Here is a 25669-nt window from a genome sequence, read left to right on the forward strand (position 1 = left end):
TTGGGATTTGTAATGTGAATACCCCAGACAATCCTTTACAGATTATAATTGTTTATTATCATCACCTGTTTATAATTTCAGTTAACAGGGTGCTTCGACTAAGGATGCTGACTTTTAGAGAGTGCTCATAATTTTTTCTGAAGTTAAAAACAAATAGCATAAACTCTGTGATATTAGGGCTAGACCCTTTTTACTTTACAAAATCTAACTTTAAAGGTGGGAATCCATATTAACAACCCATTTTAAAAGTTGGTGAAATGAGACATGAAACAACTTCAAATTTGGTTTATTTGATAACAGAAAGAAAATCTTCCTGAAATCTAATTTCATCCTTAAAACTGCCTTTTATTTTCCTCTTTCACTTGCTCCATAGAAGAAAATCTGTTTGAGATGTCTGAACTCTGAACTTGCAACAATAATACTAAATAGAGCTTTGCCATTGCCATGCAATAGCAGTGGATCAAGCACATAAAAGACAAGTTGGTCGTGAGTGAAAAAGAAGGGTTATGAGCCTTCAATCACAGACCAGACTTCTATTAGTTTGAAAGGATATTTATGGATAAGATGTTCAACAGGAACCTCTTTTTCTTTATATATTCAAGCCCAAGTGTGATTTTATTTAGGAAATACATTTATGTAGCACAAAATGAATAAATAAATGATTGTAGCTATTTTTAACTACAATACAGTTAGAGATTCAGTGTAAATCTGGGGAAAGGCTTTATGGCTATCCTCAAATTAATCTAATGCTACAAAGATCTGAAAGGAGGAGTTCAGTCAATATTCATATTAAGCTGAAAGTGAAATGCGTTTAAGAAGAGAGTTGCAATGCAGGTTGAATAAAAGATCCCAGGAACCCTGGATTTCTGCTGTCATTTGCACAAAAATACTTTTTAAAACCAACAACTTAGCTCATCTGGAGTTAAGGTAAAAAGAAAAAAAAAGAGTCCTTAAAATAATGCCATCATTTTAGAGAGGATGTAAATACAGTCTGCCAATGTGGTGAGTATTTTAATTTGATTCAGTGAAAATCCTTCACCGTAGACTCTATTTTTAACATATGAGTAGTTTTGTGCAGTCTGTTTCATCCAAAACTATACATCAGAGTGTTGGCATGTATATAAAGGTTTACTGGGTTGTGGATGAAAGCTGCTAACAGGATGAAGCCAGAGAAGCCAGATGAAGCCAGTCTCTATCCAGAGACTGACCAGAAGATAAAAAACCACCCCAGTTAAGAATTCAGCTTGTGCTGTGAGCTTACTTTTATCTTGTTCATTATCCTTTCTACTTCTCCAGTTTATTTTGACATATCTTAATCATATCAAACTTCCTGCTCATTTCCAGCTAAAATTTTTCCTGAGTTCATTTATTCATTTGTTTTGAGACGAGGGAGGTTGGAAAGGAGAGCAGTAGGGAGACTTCCATTTTTAATTATTTAAATATTTGACTATTTAGTCAATAAATTTTTTTTTTGTGACTAATATGTGGTTTACACAATGACTTAATCTCACCCTGCATTGTGCAGACAGGTATTTTGCCTCTTATTTGAATGAGCATGTTTGGAAGTGCTAAGACAAGAACTTGAGGACTTTTTTTTTTGACAATTTGTCCTTCAGTAGTATCAGACATCAAAACACACAAAGTATTTTTGTTCTACCATTACAGAATTGCAATAGAATAACAAGATCCTTTCTCAAAGGCCCTTTTATTTCCTCTTTTGAAATAGTACACCATGACACCATGCAATGTTACTGATGTAGGCTGTAGTATTTTTTTTATTGCCAGAGAAACTTATGTAAAAGTCCCTTTGTGACAGTGAAAATAAACTTTATGATGAATAAAAACATACCAAAATTTCATTTTCCTTTCCTTTGCAAATAATGCTAGCCAAGTCTGGTATTGTTTGCTAAATGTTAGTAATGTATGCATTATTTGCAAAAGGACATGAAAGCTAAGGAAAAAAAAATGATACATTGTAAAAATCTTATTTGAAACAGAATCATAGAAAGTGTATAGGTGTGCATGCAGATTTAGACACACTAGGAACAACCTTATGAATTCTGAGTTATAAAATGGCCTGTGTTAATGCTAAGTGTTAATTTAAAATTATAACTAATATTTTAACATCTACGTAATATAGCTGAAAAACTGATTAGGAAGCAAATATATTTCTTCTATATATTTATATTTTACAAAAAAATCCTCAGTTACACAAGAAAAAATATAGAATAATTTTAAAGTATACTGACATGAAACTAACAGTACAAACTATAGTATGGTTTTGTAATACATAACAGACTGAGACAGTTATTTCCTTCTATAACATTTTGTGTGCTTTGCTTTTCAGTACTGTATAATTAACTTTCTCTGAAATATAATAGACAGATACAAATTAAATCAAATGAAACGGACACCTATTTGGGGACATTTTCTAATATAATCTTCATCATGACCTATTGCAGTCAATCCACCCACACAGTAATATTTTTATTGGTTCCTACGTTGTTATCAGAGGTGTACATGATTTTATAGAAAATATTGGCTCATCACAGATCACAGTAGGTTAACATAGTTATTTTATGATTCATAAGTCTTTTCAAAAGGCCTTTTATTTCGTATGTTATGGAGACAACATTAAAAGCATACATTCAATGCTGTTAAAACATATGTTAAGAAATAGGCACTCATCATTTTGATTGTCTTGATCTAAAAGTAGAACTTTTATTCAACACATTTATGTAACAGTTTCACCTCAGAAAAATTATTCCTAAATACTAAAAATAAAATAATCTCATTTGCTGATAAATTTGTAACACAAACCAGCTTGATGTTTCTGATTGCAGAAGTTCTTGAAAGTTTAATTAATCATATTTAAATTGACTTCAATGTTATTGATCTCAATAGGGTTTTTCTGTTGGAGGAGTTCCATCTCAAAAATAATACTACAAACTGTCTTCTGTGTGATTTCTGTTTGTTCTTTCTGATGAGTATTTTACTTATTTTATTATTTGAAAATAGTACCAACAATATGAGAGCTATTTGCCTCTGAAACAGTGACCATGGAATCATGCAGGTAAAGAAATGTGGATATGTGGTTGGAGTTAGCCATAATTACATTGCTGATGCTGCCCATGGAATGAAAATAGCTTTTCAGTAGGTGTATATGGTAGATTGCTCACCACAACAAATAGTTTTAATTGACTTAAATGTCCATGACTCATTCACAGCAAATTTGGTTTTGAAAGCAGTCAGCAAATGAAGTTTGAAAAAGGTTTTTCCTAAGTCCCTAATTTTCAAATCTATTTTTCGTCAAGTTAAATAGATCTTACTTTATTTCCAACAGCATACCTCCATATTTCTCATTTGATTGATCCTTCAGAGAAAAAACCTCTAGGGATAAGTCTTAAGCCTTAATTTTTGGATAAGCCTCCAGATTTACTTAACCATATGGAGGTGTTCCCCTTCTCATTCACATATACAGATAGTTATCCTCTACTTCAGCCCCAGTTTTCCTCCTCACACTTGCATGTAGACTTTTATCCTACAATCTATTTATCAGTCTTTTGCATGTTAAAACAAAAGATTATCCTACCTCCTGGAGGGGACAAAATATTGACCTCACTTAGTCCAGATTTTCCAAATCTGAAGGGCCTTACACATATGGGCTTTTACAAAGTTGTGGAAGGTCCTAGGAAGACATAGGATGAAACTGGCTTTTGTAAAATTCTCTCATTAACTGAGGACTTTGTAGGACAGAAGAACTTATAGTCTGCATTCTAAGAATCTTTTTATAGAATAAAATGGATGGGTTGGCAATTTTGGAAGAAATCAAAAGCTTCAGTCTCTATGAAAATGATTTTTTTTATATTTGACTAAGGAATATAACAAAGTTACTCAAATGGAGATAGGAAAGGCTTTTAACTAGCAATTAGTCATAACAGCTTTTATTTAAAGACACATTAACTCTAAATACAGGGTTCTTTACAGCAGCTCAAGTTCTTTTTTGTATTGCTATAATTTCCTCCATACATAGAAAGTTATGACCTTGGATCATATTTAATAGATTTTTCACTTGGAGCTTCAAAAGGCATCATCAATTTTGCATCATTTCTCTCAACAGCTGCATTTTTGTTCACACTGTTTACCACATATGCACGGATAGTTATATTTATTCTAAACATGACAGTTTGTCCTTTTACACTTTGATGTTTATTTTGACAAGAGCAAAGTAACAAGCAATCCCCATTAAAAACAAACAAACAAACAAACACAAACAAAAAAAAACATACACACACACACAAAACCTCCTCTTTCCAGAGCAAATTCAGAAGCATTGTCAGCCCCTACATTTACATTTACAAGAAAACTTGACTCACTGGTTTGTAGAGCTCTCTCTTAATACAATTAAAAAATGTAAGTGATGTCCCTTTCCCAAACTGACAGTTAAACCACTTTTGTGAAGAGAAAGATTATTTATATTCTACTGTTGAGGAGCACTTAAAATAATTCTTCCTGCTACTGAGTTTTTGAAGATGTATTTTCAAACTTTAGAATATTTTTGATGGAGAAATAATAATAAAAAATAACAGCATTCACTTTTTCTTAAGTATGGTTTTGTTTGGTGCATTTGAAAATACTTTGGTCCATACTCATAAAAATATTCAGGCAGTATCATGGCATGTATAAGTTATTCCTCACAGTCACATATTGAAGCTCTGTGGCACCAGGAAAAAACCTTATGTTTCCTGAGATGTAAGAAAATGACCGACCTCCTGGATTTCACTTTCTCTTGAGAGAGGAACCTTTTCCATATAGCAGGGGGCCACATCAGCGTCATGACTGCCTTCAAGGGACTGAATGTAATTTTAGGACTGTATAAATGTAACTACTGCTACATTTATTTTTGCCAGTGATAGGGCAAAAAGTGATTTGTGATAGGATGCACCTGTCCTTGTCTAAGTTTAGCCATTTAAAAGTTTATCTTATCCCAAGGCAGGTGTCTCACAGAGGTGCTCATCTGCCTCCATTGAGCTCACAAGAAGTCTTGATGAGTGACTTAAATCAGATGTCATTTCACTGACAGGTAAATGTGAGACAAATCCTAACCTCTGACTAAAACACTGCAGTGCCTGTCTTTGTCAGACCCCACTGTGAAACACAGTTCACTTTCGTAGTTCTCAGACTTGAGTAAATAAGTGATGCAGAACAAGATTTCTACAAACAAGCAAAGTAACAGGAAACCTATTTATCAAATAGAAAAACAGTCAGTTTTCCAAAGTGGAGTCTGTAACATATAATCGTTACCTGGAGATGCTGGTAAATTTACAAGTCTTCATCCCAGTGAATACTCAGATATCTAAAAACAAAATGGAAAAGTTTCAAGAGCAGGGTTTAAGAGTTTTCCTGACACTTCCATTGTCTGGTGTTTTAACTGTGATTACTGTCACTTATCCTGGATGAATATCCCACTACTAGGATAATGGGTGAAAAAAAGCATGTGGGAGAAAAAAAGTACGTGGGTGAAATAGTCTATTACTCTGGCAGATTTTTGGTGCAAAATTCAACCTTGTAGGTTTGATTTTACTGTGGGCTGGATCATGTCAGCTTTATGAACTCCCTAAGCCCAGCAGTAGGTGTGCAGTGCTGGACGGAAGAGATTCTTAACAAGGTCTTTGGGTACCTACACTCATTTCTGCATCTATGTGAGTGTGTATAAGAGATGCATAATTAAACATAAGAGGCATGTAACTATTTAAATAAATTCATGCTGCTGTGATCTGTGCTATGCCCCCTATTTTGTTCTTCTTGATTATAGTTAAGGTATGGAAATTAATGATGGATTACATACCTACATGTTCAGAATCTGAGCCCTTTAGTTGAGTTCTAGAGAACAACATTTCTAACATTACGTTGATCATCATGGTATGAGATTTTTTTATGGGGGTTTGTGAAGAAATTTTATGTTCTCACTGAATCATGAAAATATGTAATCTGGAAAAAATGTTTCCTGTACACTGAAGAGCAGTGGGAGTTTACAGTTTAGAATAGAATAGAATAGAATAGAATAGAATAGAATAGAATAGAATAGAATAGAATAGAATAGAATAGAATAGAATAGAATAGAAACACACCCTGTAATAGCTGATGTTATTACATTTTGCATCAGCTTGGTAAGTAGAGCTTAGGACATGATGGGTAAAAACCAACCAACCAAACATTTAAAATTGTATTTAGAGTGTGACCCACTACTATAGTAGAGTTGTACCCAAGAAGCCAACTGATGATGGAAGAGAAAAGTAGGTTTCCTAACCTGGTTTTATGAAGATGGCATGAAACTGGAAGTGGTGTTATAGAATATAATAATATAAGTTACAAGGTACTGTCTACCTTGAAGGAATCTACACAATAAAGCAGAAAACTAGAAGAAAAGCACAGAAATGTAAAGCAGGTTCACAATATGGCCACTTAAATACAAATAAAACATCTACATTTAAATTAAGCTGGCTGTTTACCTCAGTATTCTTACATAATCTTCTTTAGGGTTTTCTTTCTAAATGCAAAATAATAACAAAAGCTTTGAAAGGGCTGTTTTGGAAGTGACGAGGTAAACAGGCAGCTTAAACCCCAATGAAGTCTACATAGTGCTATATATATGTGTGTATATATATATTTTACCCTTTTCTAGTTGCTTGTCAATTATTGCCTACCTATTACACTCTTCTTTCTGCCTTAGCTCCAGTTAATCAGATGCTGATTGGGGATTCTAGAATACACTTGCTGATGATTATGTGTTATTTTAACAGGAGAATGACAATAATTTCCTGTAATGCCACTTGTTAAGGTAATTATCTTGTAATTGCCTTATCAAGGTGTCATAGAGGAGAGAGGAGAAACTCTGAGATTTCACAGCTGCTGTCATGCTTTGATAAAGTGTTATCTTGAAAATATATTATCACTTGTCAACCTAAATTTCTATCAGTTGTTTTAAATCAGAAAAATCTGTCTTGGGTGTGGCATTTGACCTCTGCATTTGATGTTTCTCATTCTGATAATTACGGAGGACGGATTATCTTTGTTTTAAGGCATAAGCTTAACAACAGATTTGAATAGACTGGAGTAAATAAATTCAGATTCATGAAAGTGTCTCTGGGATTTTCAAAGGTGAGAAGCTGCTTCCTATGAAAATATATCTGACTTCAAACTGCAATATTGGTTGTAGAGTAGATACAGTTTTTTGGATATTGGCTCTGCTGTAGAGAGAGAAAAAGGAAGTGAAACAGAGATTATGACAGGTCAAAAGTAGGAATATGATAGATCTCATAAACATGTTTTGTTTATTATTTATTAAAGATTTATAAACAGCCTTAATAAGAGCACTTATTTCAAACTTACTGAGATCCATTTGCCAGGAACAAAAGCTTGATCTCTGTTTCCCTTGGGTCAGAAATACAGGATACTCAGCAAGAATGTAGGATATACTAAGTGTCTGGAATCAGGGCAAAATCCAAGTAAAATGTACTTATTGACTGAATTCAGACCAGAGTCTGCCATTTGCGCTGCCTACCTTTATCTAAGGGGATTTTTTTTCGGACTATTGAATCATGCGGCAGTGATCTGGGAAATGTAAATAACGCCCACAGAATATATCTATTATGCAACTGATCCTGCACTGCCAGCCTGATTCTGTTGCTCATACTCATGCCAATGTAACTTGGACAGAAGAAGCAACTACTTTAACTTGTGAGGACTGACTGTCCCTTACATGATTATTGGTAATTATAAGGTCAAAAGTAGTGAAGAATTGGGCTCATGAGGCCTAATTTCTTAAAGTATTTAGCCTCACATCTGATGTCAAGCAGAAATTACGTGTTGTGTACCTTATTAGAACCAGCCCAAGTGCATACTTTAAGAGTGGCAAATAAATGTGAATATATTTTGTACATTTGCATCTGTTTCATACCTTCAAGGCAGCTGATGCAATACACCAAGTTAATGACTACATAAGCAATGCACAGATAGGTATGCTAGTTTGATTAATTTCAGATCTAGCACTGAAGCAATTCCCCAATCAGAAAACTGAGAAACTAATTTTGGAGGATGAAACATTTTTCTCTACTCTTCTCAACATCTTTCCATCTCTCTGAACTACTCAGGCATGTGCTGCTAACAGTATAATTTTCTGGGTGAAGGTTCCATACAGAATATCTGCCTCAATTCCTTGTGTTACATAGTGTAAAATCCAGTAAAAGAAGTATCACTGACAGTTTGGAAACACCGATTTGTGGAAACTCATTGACAGTTTTGAATCACCAATTTGTGGAAACGAATAATCTGCCAGATTAACAAGGGCATGCTCTCAATTTGAGGACATTTCTGTATCTAGTTGTAACAGGTTAACTTCTCAACATTAAATCTAATCACTACCAAAACCTCAGAGAATGCCTGAGAATGGAAAGGTGACCACGAAGTTACAGCATTTATGACTCGAATAATAAGAATGAAAACAAGAAGAGTGAAGAACAGAGTTCAGCATACCCAGGGATTAGTAAAAAGGCTCTTTGGAGAAGGAAGTCTGAGGAACAAAAGCCGAATCTGCATTTTTAACATGTGGAACTAAAGGCCAAGAGCAATCTATACATTCTGAGACATTCTGAGGCATAAAAGAAGAAAAGATATTTTACAAAAAGTAGAAGAAAAGGCTCACAGTCAAAATAAATATAAGGAGAAAACCAAACGAAACAAAAACAAACCAATAAAATAAAATATCAGGTAGATTAAAATGAAAATGGACAATATAGAAAATGGATTGAAGATAACAAACACAGAAGGAGCAAAAATAAAAGGTTCCATAAAAAGATTAGAAATGACTGTAAGACAGTTCCATCATGTGATTGGGGAGGAAAGCAAATTAGGCATTTCATAGAGAAGGTGGGAATATTCATAACTTTCTGCTCTTTAGTTTTTATAAGCAAATAAAATACTTCTAAAAAATGGAATATGAGAAGAAAGAACTGTTTACAAAAATATTAGCAAAATTAAATGCACTCAATTTAGTTTGATTATACTCACTGTTATTCTCAGAAGAAATAAAAAAACTGAGCTTTGTGATAACTACAGAACAATTATTCTTTAGGAAGCAAGAAGAATGGGGGATGTCCAAGTGGATTTCAGAAAGGTAAGTAAAAGAGAGTTAGGGACATCAGAACATTCTGATATACGATAAGCTAATTTATCTTTTAAACCCTCAGGAATATCAGAACAATGTGGATTTTTAAGTTTAGCTGGAGTCAGACTTGAATTGATCTCATGGTTAAGTGAAACAATAAATGAGGTATTTCTTAGCAAATTCTCTGAGCAAATCATAGATATATGAAGTTCATATACAACTGATAAAAAAACCTACACAAGTGTCTACCAGCAATGAAACATCAGACTAGAAGAACGTTTAAAGAGATGTCTCAAATGGATCTGGGATTAACCATCTTCTACTGATTATTTTCACATTAATGGCTTAGACAATGTAATATAAATTGTATTTAAAGGACACACGCTGCAACAAAGAAAAGCCTGATTTAATGTGAGGCTTTTTTTTTTTTTTTTTTTTTTCACAATAAACATGGTCAAAAATTAACAGGTTGCTCAGCAAGGTTGTGGAATCTCCATCCTTGAACTTATTCAAAACTTGGTTTTGGGTATTACCCTGGGTGTGACCCTGAGAAAGCCCACCTGACTGAATATCTTCTTGCTGAAGCAAGAAGTGGGAGCAGAAGTACTTTCCAACATAAATGATTCTTTGATTCTACAATTACATTGAAGTTTTGTATGAAAATTGAAAGAAAACATGGAATTAAACACAACCTTGATAAATCGGCAGAATCATCCATAAGTAGTTAAAAAAAAAATAAAAATCAGAGAAGTTGACTGCAGAAAATCACTTGCAGGTAGGAGAAAACACTCACAACTTTACAATAGGAAGAGATTGTAGGGCAAAGTATTTGAAACTATTTGAAAGTATTTAAAAGTGTGCTTCCAAAACTTGGGCTTTTAAAAAAAAAACCCAAAACTACTCCATCAACCATCAACCAAGAGGCAAAGTTTCAGTTTATGATATAGATATCTGCTCTTTGAAAATATTAAGTCAAGTCGTGTTCTGGGCTATGCTGTTTGCAAGACAAAAAACTAGTTGTAGTAAACTTAACCAATGGTCCCATTCTAGCTGGCATTTCTGAGGCCTCATGTTCAGCATTCTGTCTGCTTTTAGAAATGTTACTTTAAGAAGATTAAAGACAAATTATTAATAGATCACAAAATATCAGTAGGAATGCTAAGACTGTTAAGCACACTTTCTGAAAAAGATTCAAGGAATTTTTTTTAAGTCTTTTAATGAGAAGGTGGGGATGATCTTTGTTCACTTCAGTACAAAAAAAGCTCTTTTTTAAGAGAATACTGATGTGCTATATACCTACTATGTCATTGGACAAAAAAGCAAGAATCCATGAACATACCATGCACTTAAGAAATTTTTAGGTAAAATTCTGGCAAAGATAAATTCTAATTATAAAACCACTAAAGCTCTGGAGACACTATTGAAGGGTGTCATGGAGCATTAATAGCAGATTTCTAAAAAGAAGTTAGACAAGCCTCTACCAGTGATAGTCTGAGAATACTCGATCTTGCCTTCATATGGAATTCTGAATCAGATAATCTCTTGACATTCTATATTTGCAATGCTCCTGTTGAATAGTTGCTAATTGGTTTTGGTGAAATCAAAAGGAACTGGCATTCAACATAAAGCTCATAATGAAAACTTCATCCACTTGCAGTCATCTGTGGTTCAGTGACAAAACCAGTGGCTCTCTGCAAATTGTAATGAAATGTAGCCAAGATGGAGAGCTTAGATTAGAGTTGTCACAGCCCATTTGCTTCATGAAAGCCTCACCCAAGGTTGCACTGTAGCAGACCTGGTCTGGACTACAGATGTCTGTAAGAGGGGTAGGAAAGTTAGAGCCTCTGCATCTCACTGAGGGCCATGGCATTGCCTTATCTCATTGTGCCTTTCAATATTTGTTATAATGATTGTCTAATGACATGCCTCTGAGTCATAAAAATGGTGCAAAAGGAGGAGGAGAAGAGACCTTAAATGTTAACACAAGAGCAATAATTTACAAATGAGCAACAACCACATGAAGGCTGGAAATCAGCTCATGAAAAGGTGGAAAATGGGAGACACTGAGCATAGTCACAGGGAACTGCTGGGAGCAGGATGTGGTGGGAACACAACAGCTTTCTGCCAGGAGGGAAGTGTGCTGCCATGTCCGGCCAGGCCAGCCTTGACAGCAACACTCCTGTCTCAAATTCCAGGCCAGTTAAACACCTGATAAAGGGCTGGAAGACATAGATCAGGGAGGAAGGACAACCTATGGGAATACTGTGCTGTTTGTTTTTTATTCCACTATTACACAATTTTAATTTGTTTTTGTTATTAGTTATCAGTTATTGATTTAGTGAAGATGCTCTCCTGGGTATGCTTGTACGTCTAATTGACAGCATGTGCTTTAGTGAAAAATTTAAGGATGAAATCAGTTATACACTGACGCACACACTGACATCCAGACCAAGAGAAATGCATTTCTATGGCAGCAGATTCCTTTAATATAGTATTTACCTACTGATGGCTTTATGGACAGAGATACTTCATTGCTCCTACATTTCTGTTAAATGACATAAGCCATCATTTTATATCATGATGTTGATTCATTTTGCTTTCTTGAGTTTTGAAAATTTGATGGCCCTGGTATATGTCAAAATAGAAATGTTCTGAGATGGCTTTTTTTATACTTACTTTGCATTTACTTTGATGCTTTGAAGCTTCACAAATATATTTCAAGTGTCAAAGTTTTTCATTTAAGGGAATATAGTCTTGCTGGTTTTAAAACAGCTAGAAGACCACTGGAATAGTCAGTTTCCAATAATCAGAATATCCTGACAAAAATACCCCTTGGAGATATGTTCTGGTTTTTACTAGAACGATACTAAAAATACACAGTATCCCAATGAGGACAACTAACAAATACTGACAAGGCTTGGCCTTGTCTGAAGGAAAAACATGTAGTAATTCATTTCTGCAGAAAACCCTTCTCTGTGCTTTAACAGTATTTGAACACTAATAAGATATAACATCCCCTGCTTGTGTGAATAACTGCTCAGAAAATATACAGTTTTGGTTTTCCTTGTTTGCAAAAAATGTGAGAATGGTTTAAAATATGAAATATTATTTAAAACAACCAATCTTTTGCTGGACTTCACATAGTTTTGAGAGGGGCAGAAGGGGAATTGAGAGAAGGAACATTTGTAATTTTGGTTTTGCTAGTAAAAGAAATATAATTTTTTCACGTAGTCAAATTTTTATCTAACTCGCCTAAGGAGACAGTGACTGACCATCATTCATCTTCTCCCCAGACTATTAAAGAATGCAATAAATATAAAATCATGATTGCAAGCTATGCACATCTGTTAAATTAACTAAACAAAACACAAACTGAGCAGGGTTGAAAGTGCCTATAACAACAGTATGTTGCCCGAGGCTCAATGAGTCTGTGTGAACAAAACTGTGGTGTTGACCTCCCAGAGCTTTAATGTCTTTTACTTCACCCTTGAACTGAATAAAAGCATTTAATCACTTGTGGGAGCTTTCTCTAGTTCCCAACATAATTTTATTTTGCTCTTATTCTTTGTTCTAAAATCGTATTTTAAATCTATTAAAAAAAAAAAAACCAGAATATCTCTGGTTAGCCTTAAAGGTAGAAAATTATTCAAGAGAATGGACACTGATTGAAAACAATGTCTTGATTTTTCACTATGAACAAGATTTGCAACAATAACTGCTAATTTCTGAGGTGGAATGTTGGAGTCCTCCTTGAGACCTTTTAAAGATTCAGGACATTCACAGGACTGACCAACATGGTATTTTATGGCTTGCATACATGCAGAAGGAAGCTTGAATGAGAAGAAAATTCAGTTTTCTGACAAATAGGGTGACAAAAGGAATTCTTGACTAATTTTTTGCGTTTTGAAGATACCATACATAAAATTTTGTCTTAGATTGCTCTTTGTGCCTCCTGCTTTCTCTCAATATTCAGTTTGACTGAATTCAGTGCCACTTCCAGGTCAGAGTTAGCTGAGTGGTATTTTAAGCTAGGACAGAGTGATTCTTGCTTTCTCCTGAAAAGAAAATGTTCTTTTGATACTCTCTTTACTTGTATTCTGATTGTTTATTTATTAAACAATCCCATGGCTTTGTTCTGTAACCATTTTAGCTTTGGGGAATTATAAGCAATTTGCTGTTTGTCACCTCAGATAAAACTGCAAAGAATTCTGTTAAAAATGTCATATTGCTGTGTTTATTTTTCCTTTAATCAATGAGGAGGCACACTGCAACTCAAACTTGGAGAATGAATTCAGCCCAGACAGAACTCATTTGGTTGTTGCAGTTTTTGAAGTGAGCAGAACTCCTAAAGGGACATAGATGCATTTCCACGTAATTAATTTCAATTCTTTGTGCATGCTGTTAGTGAGTACTGAAAATGTACTTACTACCTAGAATTTTTGCTGGTTTATGTTAATGTTTCATTTACATCTTTGAATCATCCTTTCATGAGTTTAACCTCTATAAATACTAATGTAGAGATGCACAGTTGCTATTTAACATCATGATTATCATGTTTATTATCATGAATTATGTTTTTAACAATTTTATTTTTAATTTCCTACTATTACATATTTCAGTGGGCACATATCCCTAATGACTTCAGGAAAAAAAATAACAGAAGGTTTTGTATTTATCTGTTTTTCTTTATCCTTCCTTCATTAGAAATTGATACCTAACAAAAAGCACCATTGAGCATTTCTCATTGAAATTTTAAAAAAATATATTAACAAATATATTAAATTAAAGCCATGAACTGGGTCTGTCAGGCAATACTGAGTACTCCAAGGCAATACTGAGTACTTCTGTACAGAACATCTTTCATGGTACTATGGACACTTGTTCTGCTGTTATTATTCAGATTTGAATGATGCTTTGAGATCACAATGGTTGATTTAAGAACCTGAAGTGGAAATTAATAGAGACTTGGAGCATCATTCCAGATCTTAATCCAAAGAGAGAGTTGAGGTTCTGTCATTTAAAAACAGAGAATTATCTTTCAAGGAACTATTCCATATTTCCTTTCAGACAAAAATCAATCTAGTTTTCTTTCTTTAATATCTTTTACTTCTCATTTCCTGTGCAAACATATGCTTAGTTCCTCGCTGAGTGCCTGACATTGATTTAGTTACCCTATGAAACAAGGTGAACACATTCTGTTTACAAGGAGTTTTTCTGTAGCTTCCGGAAACATTGATATCTTATGCTATAATTACATTAAAATATATGAAACCATCTCATGCTGGCTGTGAGTTCCCAGAGCTTTGTTTTATTTTCTGCCAGAGTTTTGTCATTCTTACTATACAAAGATTCTTAAATTTGTTTTGCATGAAGTTAAAGCGTCATGAAAATGGAACTGGGCAAATGGTATGGCCAATAAAAGATTAACTCTAAGGACTGGGGTAATTTTAACAGGTTTCATTTTTCTGTTGTTGCTGGGAAAAAATGCCAGCCTTGTAATTTTTTTGTCTACTTTTCATGTCTAAGTCCAAACAATTGAGGTATCTTAAATATTTCACAAATTCTGTCCTTGAATACTAACTCTTACATAAGGAAATGAAAAAATCCCCATACTCTGTGCTTCAGCTTTTGTGATAGAACAAGGTTATGTTGAGCAACTTCAGAGATTAAACCCTGAAAAAAAGATTATTTATGTGAATTACTGTTGCACCTACTAATACCAATACAGACCCCTGGGTGATAGATGCTAAAAAGACACTCCTTGCTTTCAGGAACTTAAAATATGGATTTTGACCAGACATAACTGGAAGAAGTAAATCAAGGAGGAAAGTGAAAAGCAAGTAGCAGAAAAGCAAGTAAATCACCTTAAAGGGGATATATGCCATGTTTTACAGTTTACTTAACCACAATCAACATTTTTTAAGGGAGCACTTTTCACAGACCTTTTTGAATAAGAAAAGGATTATATATTTTATGTGGTAAAAATTTCTTCTTGAATACTAGTTGTCCTTGGAGTACTAATTATATTATTGTTATTGGGCCCTAATTATGTTGTTGTCGTTATTATTTTGTTGCTGATAATTATATTACCTTGTTTACAGCAAACTTCAAGTTTAGCCCTGTCTTGACATCTGAACAGTAGTTATCAAGCCTGAAAGCACCCTGGTGCTCAAAGTATACCTGGATTTTTGCTGATTCAAGATGAGAAACTGATCCAGCTTGGTAATGGAATTGCAAATACCAACTTCTGTTTCTCTCTGTGGCTTTTAGATATTACCTGAGTGTAAGCTAAACCCCCATGCTGCTGTTAAGCAAACAGGTCCTACAAATGAAGCTGTGGCTTTCTGTGGCTAAGCAAAATCTTAGAAAAATTTATTCTATTGAACAAAAAATGTAGAAATAGCTGAAGTTCTTCTTGAACCATGTAGTCAGTCTCACTTTTGAGGAATAAACAACATTAAAAACTGTCTTAGCATGATCACACTTTATTCATAAATTAAAAATAATAAATCTACTTCCACCCACAAAGTAAAACAAACAAATATAACGCATTTTCAAACACTTGTTACTGGAGAACCGTTTCTCAGAATGTTCCATCTTGTTAATGTATATGAGTATTTTAATTGTGCAGAAGAAATGAAGGGGAACTAGTTGCCAAAGGAGGTGTCTCTTTCTTCACTTCTCTAATTTTTCAGCAGCTTTATATATAATTAGAGATTGCTGATGCAGTGATTATTGTGAAACAAAAGAAGCTTGATTGCTGCACTGTTATACATTGAATGAGGGGGAAATAATTTGCCATGATTGAATTTACTAATAAATATTTAATGGAATATTCTGTCCCAACTTATTTAAACAATATACTATGCGGGGGGTGGTAAGCCTTAAGCAAGCAATTTTAAACTGTATATCATTTTAAAAAATCTAATTGGACATCAGTCTCATGTCATAAATTCTTTACTTTGAATAATCATGTCTCCTTGTGCTCCAGCTCATACATTATGATTTGTGAATTTTCAATCTCAGAATTTATTTTTTTTAGCACCCTGTTAGATAGAACTTATCATCTGCATTTATCAGAAATCCAAACACAAAAGAATTCACTTTAATTTAACTGCTTTTTTTTAACTTTCTGTTATAATCTCTCTGAACCAGTAATTTTTAGATAAATGAATGGGAAAAGTAACTGTAGTTACTCAAGGTTTAGTTTAAAATAGTCCTTAACCTTAACCTTAACCTCTTTGACTTCCCATCAAGTGTCAGATCAGTTAAGGACTTAAATATGGCATTTCTGTTCTAGATTATTAACCCTCAAAACAGTATCCAGATCCAAGTTTGCATTCTTCATGAAGTACATAGGAAGATGTGGCCCTTCATTTGGCAATCCAAGACAGACCCAAATTAAAAAGGATTTGTTTAGATGAGGAAACATGAAGTCCAGTGGCATATGTGGACTCTTGTTCCTGTTAGGCATCTATGTGAAAGATAACATGGAGTTGCCTTCAACTGTTCATACTCCAAGATGCTCCACACATTCATACCAGAGGCCAAGACCAACCCTGCTTTTTCCTAGAAGAAACTGGTGAAGTTATCCTCCTTTGTTACAGTGATCTAATCCAATAAATAAAGAGAGAGAGATTCAGAGTTGTTTTCTGTGGCAGTTTACATGGTTCCAAATCTATGTTTCCTCAGGAACTGCTTTAACCAGCAGGTTGTACACATGGCTGCGAGAGTACCTGTGCATCTAATTGTATCCAGGCCCTTAGGTATTAAAGAACGAAAGATTCCTGGTGCTGTAAAAAGCAGAAAAAGAGTTTGAGTCTGCAATCCAGTAATGAGGGTTCTATCTCAGGAATGGCAGTTTGAGCCCCCTCAGGCTGAAAGGGAATTAAAGCTATGGCTCAGTCCTCCTGGGCAAACCTTTGAAACCAGGGGCTCTGGGATGCTTCTCCTGACAGCCAGCCTGAAGCCAAGCTGATGAGAAGTACAGGATAGTCCATCAGAGATTTGGAGGATTGTCAGCAGTCCACTGGTCCTAAAGTGGGCGAAACGCTTCATTAAGCACTGCCACAATTGCACTTCTCTCCTCTCTTTGGGGAAAGTTGTTGATATAAAACAATGACATCAGCAATTTGGAGGTGGTTTAATCATGTCAGCATGTACAATACCTTCTTCTATGAGGACAAAAATTTGCTTTTTAATATATGCCACTTTTATCAGTATTTATTATTTTGAAAGAATTTTTGTCTCTTCCTAACTTTAGGAGATATTTTTAGCACGTATAAATAATTCTAAAATGTATTTGATGTGAATCCAGATGAAATCAATTCAAATATTTCAAAGAGCTGATGTATTTAGTCAGTGTGTTGCAGTTACAAGCAAAAGATACACATATATATGCAACTGTGTGCTGGCATGACTGGCAAGACTTGGGTGAGCTTCACATTGTATAGGAAAGTCACCATGTGAAAATATTTGTTTGTTTGATTTCACAGGTAAGTATGTCTGTGAGAAGAATAAAGAGACATAAAGAAAAGACAAGTAAGAAAAAAAAAAAAAAGGGAAGCAAAATAATTTATATAATGACCTCAATCTTTAAAAAGCTGGCCAATGTTACGTTTTAGAACACTCAAAGAATTCCCAGCCCTAGAATTCTCCTAATTCATTTCTGTAATGCAAATCCAGCAGCTTGCATATCTCAGTGTTTTTGTTGTTGTTTATCCCAAACCTCTATCCTAGAATTCACCTTAGAAAACACATCTATATAAATATCATTATCTACACACACATGCATGTATACGCACATGCATGTATACATACATGGTTTCTAGATCACTGTATTTAAATTTAGTCTTTTCTCTATAATCGCTTGTTTTTAAAAACAGAACTAAAGAATGTTTTCTCATACATTACATGAAAATGTGGTCAAAGAGAACGCAGATTTATTTTTTCTTGAACATTTACAAATATTTATGTTTTCTGTTTATTGTGATTTTATGCTTTCTGACTTTATTGCCTTTGGTATTCACAGGCAACTTGTCTCTTGGATGTTAAGATTTCTAAGAAAATAATCTCTTATTAGACCAGATGATAAAAATGGAACAAACAAGCATTTGAGCAAATGACCTTACAAAACTTGTGTCAAAATTTTCCTCAGCCATGCAGTTAAAATAAAATAATCTATTGGATTGTTGTTGAGATGTTGTTTTCCAAACACAAATACAAAAACATAACACCAATTGTCACCACGTCCTCTTCTTAAGAAACTTCCTTATGTGTTTTCTATTAATGTATCCATCCTCTGAGCATTTCAGTGAATGTTTCATCATTCTGATCCTTTGCATGGTAAGTTCTTCATATGAAAACTTTTGGCCTTCCTGCCCCAAAATGTCTCATATAGCTCTATTATCAATTGTACGTGGCATATGAGTCAGGAGAAATGGTTGTAAATGGCAATGTGAGTGAAGCGTGAGAACCCATTGTACAAACTAATGAGTAAATAAAAAAGGTCCTATATTGATTGTTGACCATTCATTGTTGGAAATGAGAAATACTGCCTCTCAAAATTTCAGTCAAAATTGGAAATTTGGAAAAGATCTCCAAATTGTAGCTCACTGTAAAGAAGACATGAAGACTGAAAAGTCTTTTCAAGCACCTCATTACCAGCGCCCTGTCGCTGCAAATGGAGGTACCACAGAGATTGTAGAGAGATATTGTCCCTTAGAAGTGCTGGTCTTTCTTTTTATCCATCAGAACTCCCTGTGCTATTCTACTGTCATATCAAAAGCAGTGCTGGCCCACACCAAGCCATGATTCCCTTCCTTGGTCAACTTTTTGGAGCATGCGCCAAGTTTTTATTTCTTACTTGTATGACAGCGCAACAGTTTTCTGGTCAATCACTGCAACATAATGACATTAACACAGGCAAAGCAGCTCTAGTGATAGCAGACACTTCACATTCAACTCTAGCTCAGAAGGCAGGAGAAACACGGTACGCTTACCTAGTAATTATATTAACCATCTGAAATCCCATTGCATTGCATTTCTCCATTTCCATCAGACTCAACAGAAACAAGTCTCCTTGATAGGCACTTGCTGAGATAGAAGGGGATACTGGTAATTCTGTGAAGATGAAAAAACAAGTAGAGGTTGCTGTTTGCAGGACTGTCATGCACCTTCTGGCAAAGACAAAAAGGCAGGTCTATATAGGTCTATATATTTTGAAATTGTTTTATACAGTTTGGGACTGTGAACAACCTCTGCTTTGCTGTGATTTTTTTCTTTCTTTTCTTTCTGTTTGCAACATTAATTCATATTTGCTTTGACATTATTAGTGAATTAAAATTCTATTCTGGTTTTAGAAGCCTGGATACCAAATAAATTGAAATTAATTTTGGGGTGATCATAAAAGCTCAATTATTTATATGCGCTGAAATCACAGTAATAAAAAAGTTCATTGCAGATAAACGTTTGAGGGATTGTCCATCTCAGAAAAAATATAACTTTAAAAATATTTTGCTAATGATTCTGAATTTATACCATTGTTTCCTCTACCTTAATTCCGTTTTCATTACTAGAACTCCTGGTATTAAAATCTATCTCAGTGAGCCTCTGGTGACACTGATTCAATTTCTAGCATACACTGACTAATTCAAACTCTTCCATTTACTATGGGTTAACCTGAGAGCTGGCAATCTGCCCCACATGAGCATTCATTTCTTCCTCCAGTGCTAGAGGGACACAAAGAAGCTGAAATAATCCTCTCGAATTTGAAAGTGTCCCTGCATTTCCTCCCTTTTCTGCAAGGGAGGAAAGGAAGAATTAAGCTCCATTTTTCTTATTCTTCCTGTATTAATAAGCTGTGGTCATGTCTTCTGCAACAGAGCTCTTATCCAAAGCTACCTCAGTTTGCCTGCTGTGTCAGTTGAAAGAAGTTCAGTGATTTCCTTTATTTAAAATCAGTTCCACCAGAACCAAAGCCTCACATGTGTACATGATTTTGAGTGTTAATATTTCAGTGCAAAATGAATAAACTGAAAGCTAAGAGGCAAAAGGAAACACTTGTGTTTCATTTTACTTGGAAATTTATCATGTTTAAGAATGCTGTCTGTTACATTTTCACCACTGGTAATAGTTCCTAAATTAGTATCATCTTTGTAAATAGAATAAGTTTCTTAAAAGTATAAAAAAGTAGCTTATTTTTGGGCAAGATGTCACCATGCAGATCTAGCTTCCCTTTTCACTCTGTTTAAGGTGATTTTCTGCAGAAGAATTATTTTTACAAGATCTTATGCTAAAATTGTAAGAACATGGAATACATATATATATATTTCTGCATTTCCTGACCTTTATGCCTCACAGAGATTTCAAACTCTGCTTGATATTTAAAAGAATAGCCTGACATCAACTACACCATTATTTCCAACAAGTCAGTAGCATCAGCACTAAGTGTTTACCACATTTCTGTCCTTTCAGCAGCAGAGTTCAGCTGGTTATCAGTGACCTCTGCTATTCTGTATTCCTAGCAGCTAAACCAAAATCCTTCTAATTAGCTTGTCTTTATATTCCCATGTTTAAAATTAGCACCTGAACACAATTCTATGAGGGCCCATGGAGAAGCAGCTCCAGGTAAATAAACATCATGTGCTGTGCATGCTGGGTACACGCTGGATGGAGCAATTATCTTAGTAACTGATTTTCCTTTTTTATTCAAAACAGAATCCTTCCCACTTTATTGCTAATTGACTGTGGGATTCTAACAAATCTATTCAAAGTAGCAGTATCTTGCCCATAAATATTTTATGACTTAAGTAAGAAGAGACTTAGACTTGACATAATATTTATGGTTAAATAATTTAATCAACACGTAACGTCTTCTAAGTTTCTCAATGTTCTTTGGACATGTGCTCTTTAGTAAGAGGACATGCAGAAATCATACTATATAGTCAGATTTTATTAGAAAATGGAGCCTTGAAAGCAGACAAATCCTTAAGAAAAAAAATAAATAAAGATGGTAAATTCAAAATGACAGCAATGTACATCAACATGTATGATACTTGGCATTTAGAGAAAAGATCCATGGGAAGGGAACATTTTCAAAAGGCCATAAGTCATTTCCATGAGTTTAAAATGTTCTCACAAATCTGTTATAAAGGTAAACTTTTATTCTACTCCATTATAAATTGTCTTGTGGTTTTCATCCCAATGTGGCACGGTAGAAATTTAAAAATAATATTATTAAAAAAAACCACAAACAAACAAATGTTGCTAAGAATTTAGAAATACGGTATAATAACACTAAATGTCAATTTATTTCGAAATCATAAATTTTAAGACATGTGTGTAACCAAATTATGACACAGATATTCAAAAGTATCAAAAAGTTGACAAAGGAGATTTATAAAATGAATGCCTTTGAAGCATTTCCAGTTTACCCAGGATTCACCACTCTTGTAAGTTTTTACATCACTTAAAACAAAGAACCAAATCACTATAAAATCTTTCCTTAAATTAATTCTAAATTTAATTATAAGAGACTTTTCTCTCCAAAGGTCTTGAGATTTTAGGTACTTTTTTTTTTTTTTTTTTTTTTTAATATTCAGGGTTCTACATTCACAACACCAGTATGTTTCTTGTTTCATAATGCTGAAGTTATTAATCTGAATAGTTTTCTCAAACTTAGGGTTCTGACTCAAGTTTATAAGCTACTATAATCTTGTTAGTTCAGTAAATTACACAAGTAAGAACATGTTTTAGCTATGCAGAGGTCTTTACATTGAGTAATTAACAGAAACTTGTAGTTTAATACTACCAAGCTAATATTGAAGTTAACAGTATATGTACAAAAATAATTTCACTAAATGGCAGAGCTATTCTGGAATTTTTGTTTGCAAGATCCATTACAATATCTTTCGATATGATGAAGAGAAAAAGGGAAAGAAGACAGAAGAAGTTAGGTTTGTTTTCAGTAGTTCACTTGATGCAAAATAAACATGATTCATTTAAACTACCTTCGGGGTATCTTGCCATATAATTTAAAATATCTTTATGTACTCCTATATCAATGTTTGGTTATTGTTTCTATGTCATTGTAAAGATTACAGAAAACTCCATATGTTGAAGATGTCTCACAGTTGCCAGTTTTATGTTTGACCGGACTTTACATTTTTTAGCAAAGTACATTTCCCAATCTTTCCCTTTTATAAACTATTACCTTCTTATAAGATGTTTCATATAACAAAAATATTCCAATGTATTGGCCACCATTCTGTTTGAAATGCCAGTACAGTGACATATCTCCCTCACTGTATATATTAAAAAACTGAACATGGTTCTGGTCATCTGGCTCCAGGTGTCCCTGCTTGAGCAGGAAGGTTGGACCAGATGACTTCCAGAGGTCCTTTCCAACCTTAACCATTCTGTGCTTCTGTGGTTATTCATAAGCAACAACTTTCTCAAACTATACTAGCCTATTAAAGATCTACTTAGCTTTATTTTTAAAATATGGCTGTAGATTCAGATTGCAGAATTCAGATTTAGGCTGCTATTCAGATAGCAGAATTCAGATTTATTTTTTCCAACAAAAATATAATTAATATTAATTGATAAACTGAATCGATCTCTATGACAGATTTAGAGGCAGAGGAATGAAAAATAGACCAGGGGAATGAAAGATTACCTCACAACTCAGCAAGATTTCTTTCCTAAGCTTAGAGAATTAGCTGTGCTTCATTGCTCATCCTAAAATTCTCTGTGTGATACACAGAAATAACATCTGCTCTTTGGATGGTTTTAAAATGTTAAGAGAACATTACGGTAAAGAATTTCTTATTTACTTATAGGTTTAAACAACACGATTCTTTACCAATGCCGTCTGTGTTTACTGTAATGTTGGTGGTATCGGTTAAGGGCATAAGCCAGTCACCCAAACCAAGGAATCCAGGACTATTTTAGAAGTTCCCATGTGTCCTGTCTGGCCTCCAGCTGCTGTTTCAAGAGGGCATGTTAGGACCTATCATGTCTGGCAATCCTACATGAGAATTCTGTATTCTCTAGGGAATCATCCTTTATTTTATAACTAAATATAATGGGAGCTGACACAGACATCACATGTGGGAATTCATACGTAGATGGTTATATGTAAGTGTGCTGAATCCCACGTCTGAAAATACTCTTCAACTAGGTGAATGGAAAATGCTGAAACTATTTTCTATGTCGGCACTAGAGAACACAAGAAGTATTGCTGGTACTCCAACTGTAGCAAACCAAATTCAGATTTAGTCATGAAAAAAACCCAAAATCTTACAAAATGAAATGTTAATGACTGGAATAGGTTGCCTCAGAAGTTTAAGGAGTCAGCCTCCTTGGAGAACTCTAAGAACAGCTGAGACAGATATAATGCTAATATAGCCTTACAGTGGATTTAGACTAGATTATTCCTTCAGAAGACATGGACAAAATGGAATAGATACTGATTCAAATGGAAAGGAATATCTGAAAATAATTTTGTCTCCTTTTTTTTACTCATTTACCAGTCCCTGCTGCCATAGAATAAATTTATTCTACCTCCACATTTGACCTTAAGAGATGTATCCTGTGCTATATCTCTGTCCCTCTGTTTCAACAGTTAGAAGAAGCTGACATGCCACATGCCTCTGAAATGTAGCTATCTGAAACTTAGTTGTGTACAGTAGGTAGTCATCAATAATTAATCAACTCTGCTATTGTTTTAACTGTATCTCAGAATGATTGTTTTTACAAGCTTTGAAAAAGGATGATGCCTTAAAGATGACTATGGAGTTTGCACTGCTCAAAATTCAGCTGCCTTTTATGGAAAATCTGTATACAAAACCTGTTCAAAAACATGCTTTAGAGTTGCCACAAAAGGGTGACCTGGGATATGTTTTATTCTCTAATTGAAAACAATATCTAAAATAATTTTGGCATTCTCAAATCCAATGTCTTTTCATTTAGGATCTCTCCATAAAACAGTGACTATGCTGAGTGATGCAAGTTATATCTTATTTCTTCGGTTCCTGACCAACAGTAGAGAGCACTGGCTGATCTGCTGGGAGCAGAGTTGGCTGCTTGGTGGCAGTGCGTGATATGAGAACACATACTACACTGACAGGAACTCATGTAGTGAAGATCCAAAAAACCTCTAACCTCTCTAATAATCTCTGCCTTATCACCAGGCCAAACGCCAAAAAAAGGTGGAGGATATAACTTGGCCTGTGGAACTCTATCAGATGTCTCCAAAGCAATGTCACACTCAAGTGAACTCTGAGCAATGCTCAAAAGTTTCTGAAAAAAACAAACAAACAAACAAATTTAATTCCTGTTCTCTTGAAGAGACACAAATGCAGTCTTGTTACCTCTGATCATCTGCAAAAATATTTAGTGGAATTCAATTCCATTTTCTGATGTGAAAGAACTTTAAAACTTTTTCCAAGGCCAAATAATTATTGCACACTTAATTGACACACTCTATGATTCAGTTTGATCATTGAATATATGTTATATCACACTCTTCTGCAGTTTTCATAGAACAGATTTTACCATGCTGCTATTTTAAGATTGACACAGAGGAAACGATGGATAATTTAAACTATGATTATACGTGATGAAAACTGGGCAGTTATCAGTAATATGCCATCTCCATTTTGTAAGACAGAAAGGGCTTATGGTCTTCATCAACATCAGAGTAAACTGTCTAAAGCAAGCAGTGAAGGAGCTGGCCAATGTCACTGCAAGGCCATTTGTAGTTGTCTTTGAAAGATCACGGCAACTGAGGAAGTCTCCTGAAGAGAGGAGGGCAAGAAGCAAGATCAAGGAAACTATGTGCTGGTCAGCCTACCTGGAGACGGAGGAAGGTAGAGAGGTGAATAATCTTGAATGCAATTCCCAAATGTATGAAGGACAAGTGGTGATTTGGAGCAGTCAGAATAGTTTCACAAAAGGGAAATCACACTTGACCAATCTTATAGGCTTCTCCAATAAAATAGCTTGGTGGATAGTAGGAGACCAGCGGATGTCATTTATCTTGACTTTATGGGGGCTTTCATCACTGTCTCATATAACACTTTTATTGGCAAACTAATAAAGTGCAGACTTGATAAGTGGACAGTGAAGTGGACTGAAAACTGGCTGAGCTGCTGGGCCTAGATGGTTGATCTGTGTCATGAAGTGCCAACATCCAGGCAGTAGTGGAATACTCCAGGGACAACAATGTTTAACATTTTCATTAATGACTTGGATGATGTAACTGAGTGCACTTTCAACAAGGCTGAAGACAATACCAAAATGGGAAGAATGGCTGACGCACCAGATGGTTGTTGTGCTATTCAGAGGGACAATGACAAGCAGTAGAAATGGACTGACAGGAACCTCATGAAGCTCAGCAAAGGGAAATACAAAAGTCCTTCACCTGGGGAAGAATAACCCCATGCACCAGGATAGGCTGTGGGCTGACTGATTGGAAAGCAACTTTGCAGAAAAAGACTT

Source organism: Nesoenas mayeri (assembly GCF_963082525.1).
Source record: "Nesoenas mayeri genome assembly, chromosome: 2".
Lineage (NCBI taxonomy): Eukaryota > Metazoa > Chordata > Aves > Columbiformes > Columbidae > Nesoenas > Nesoenas mayeri.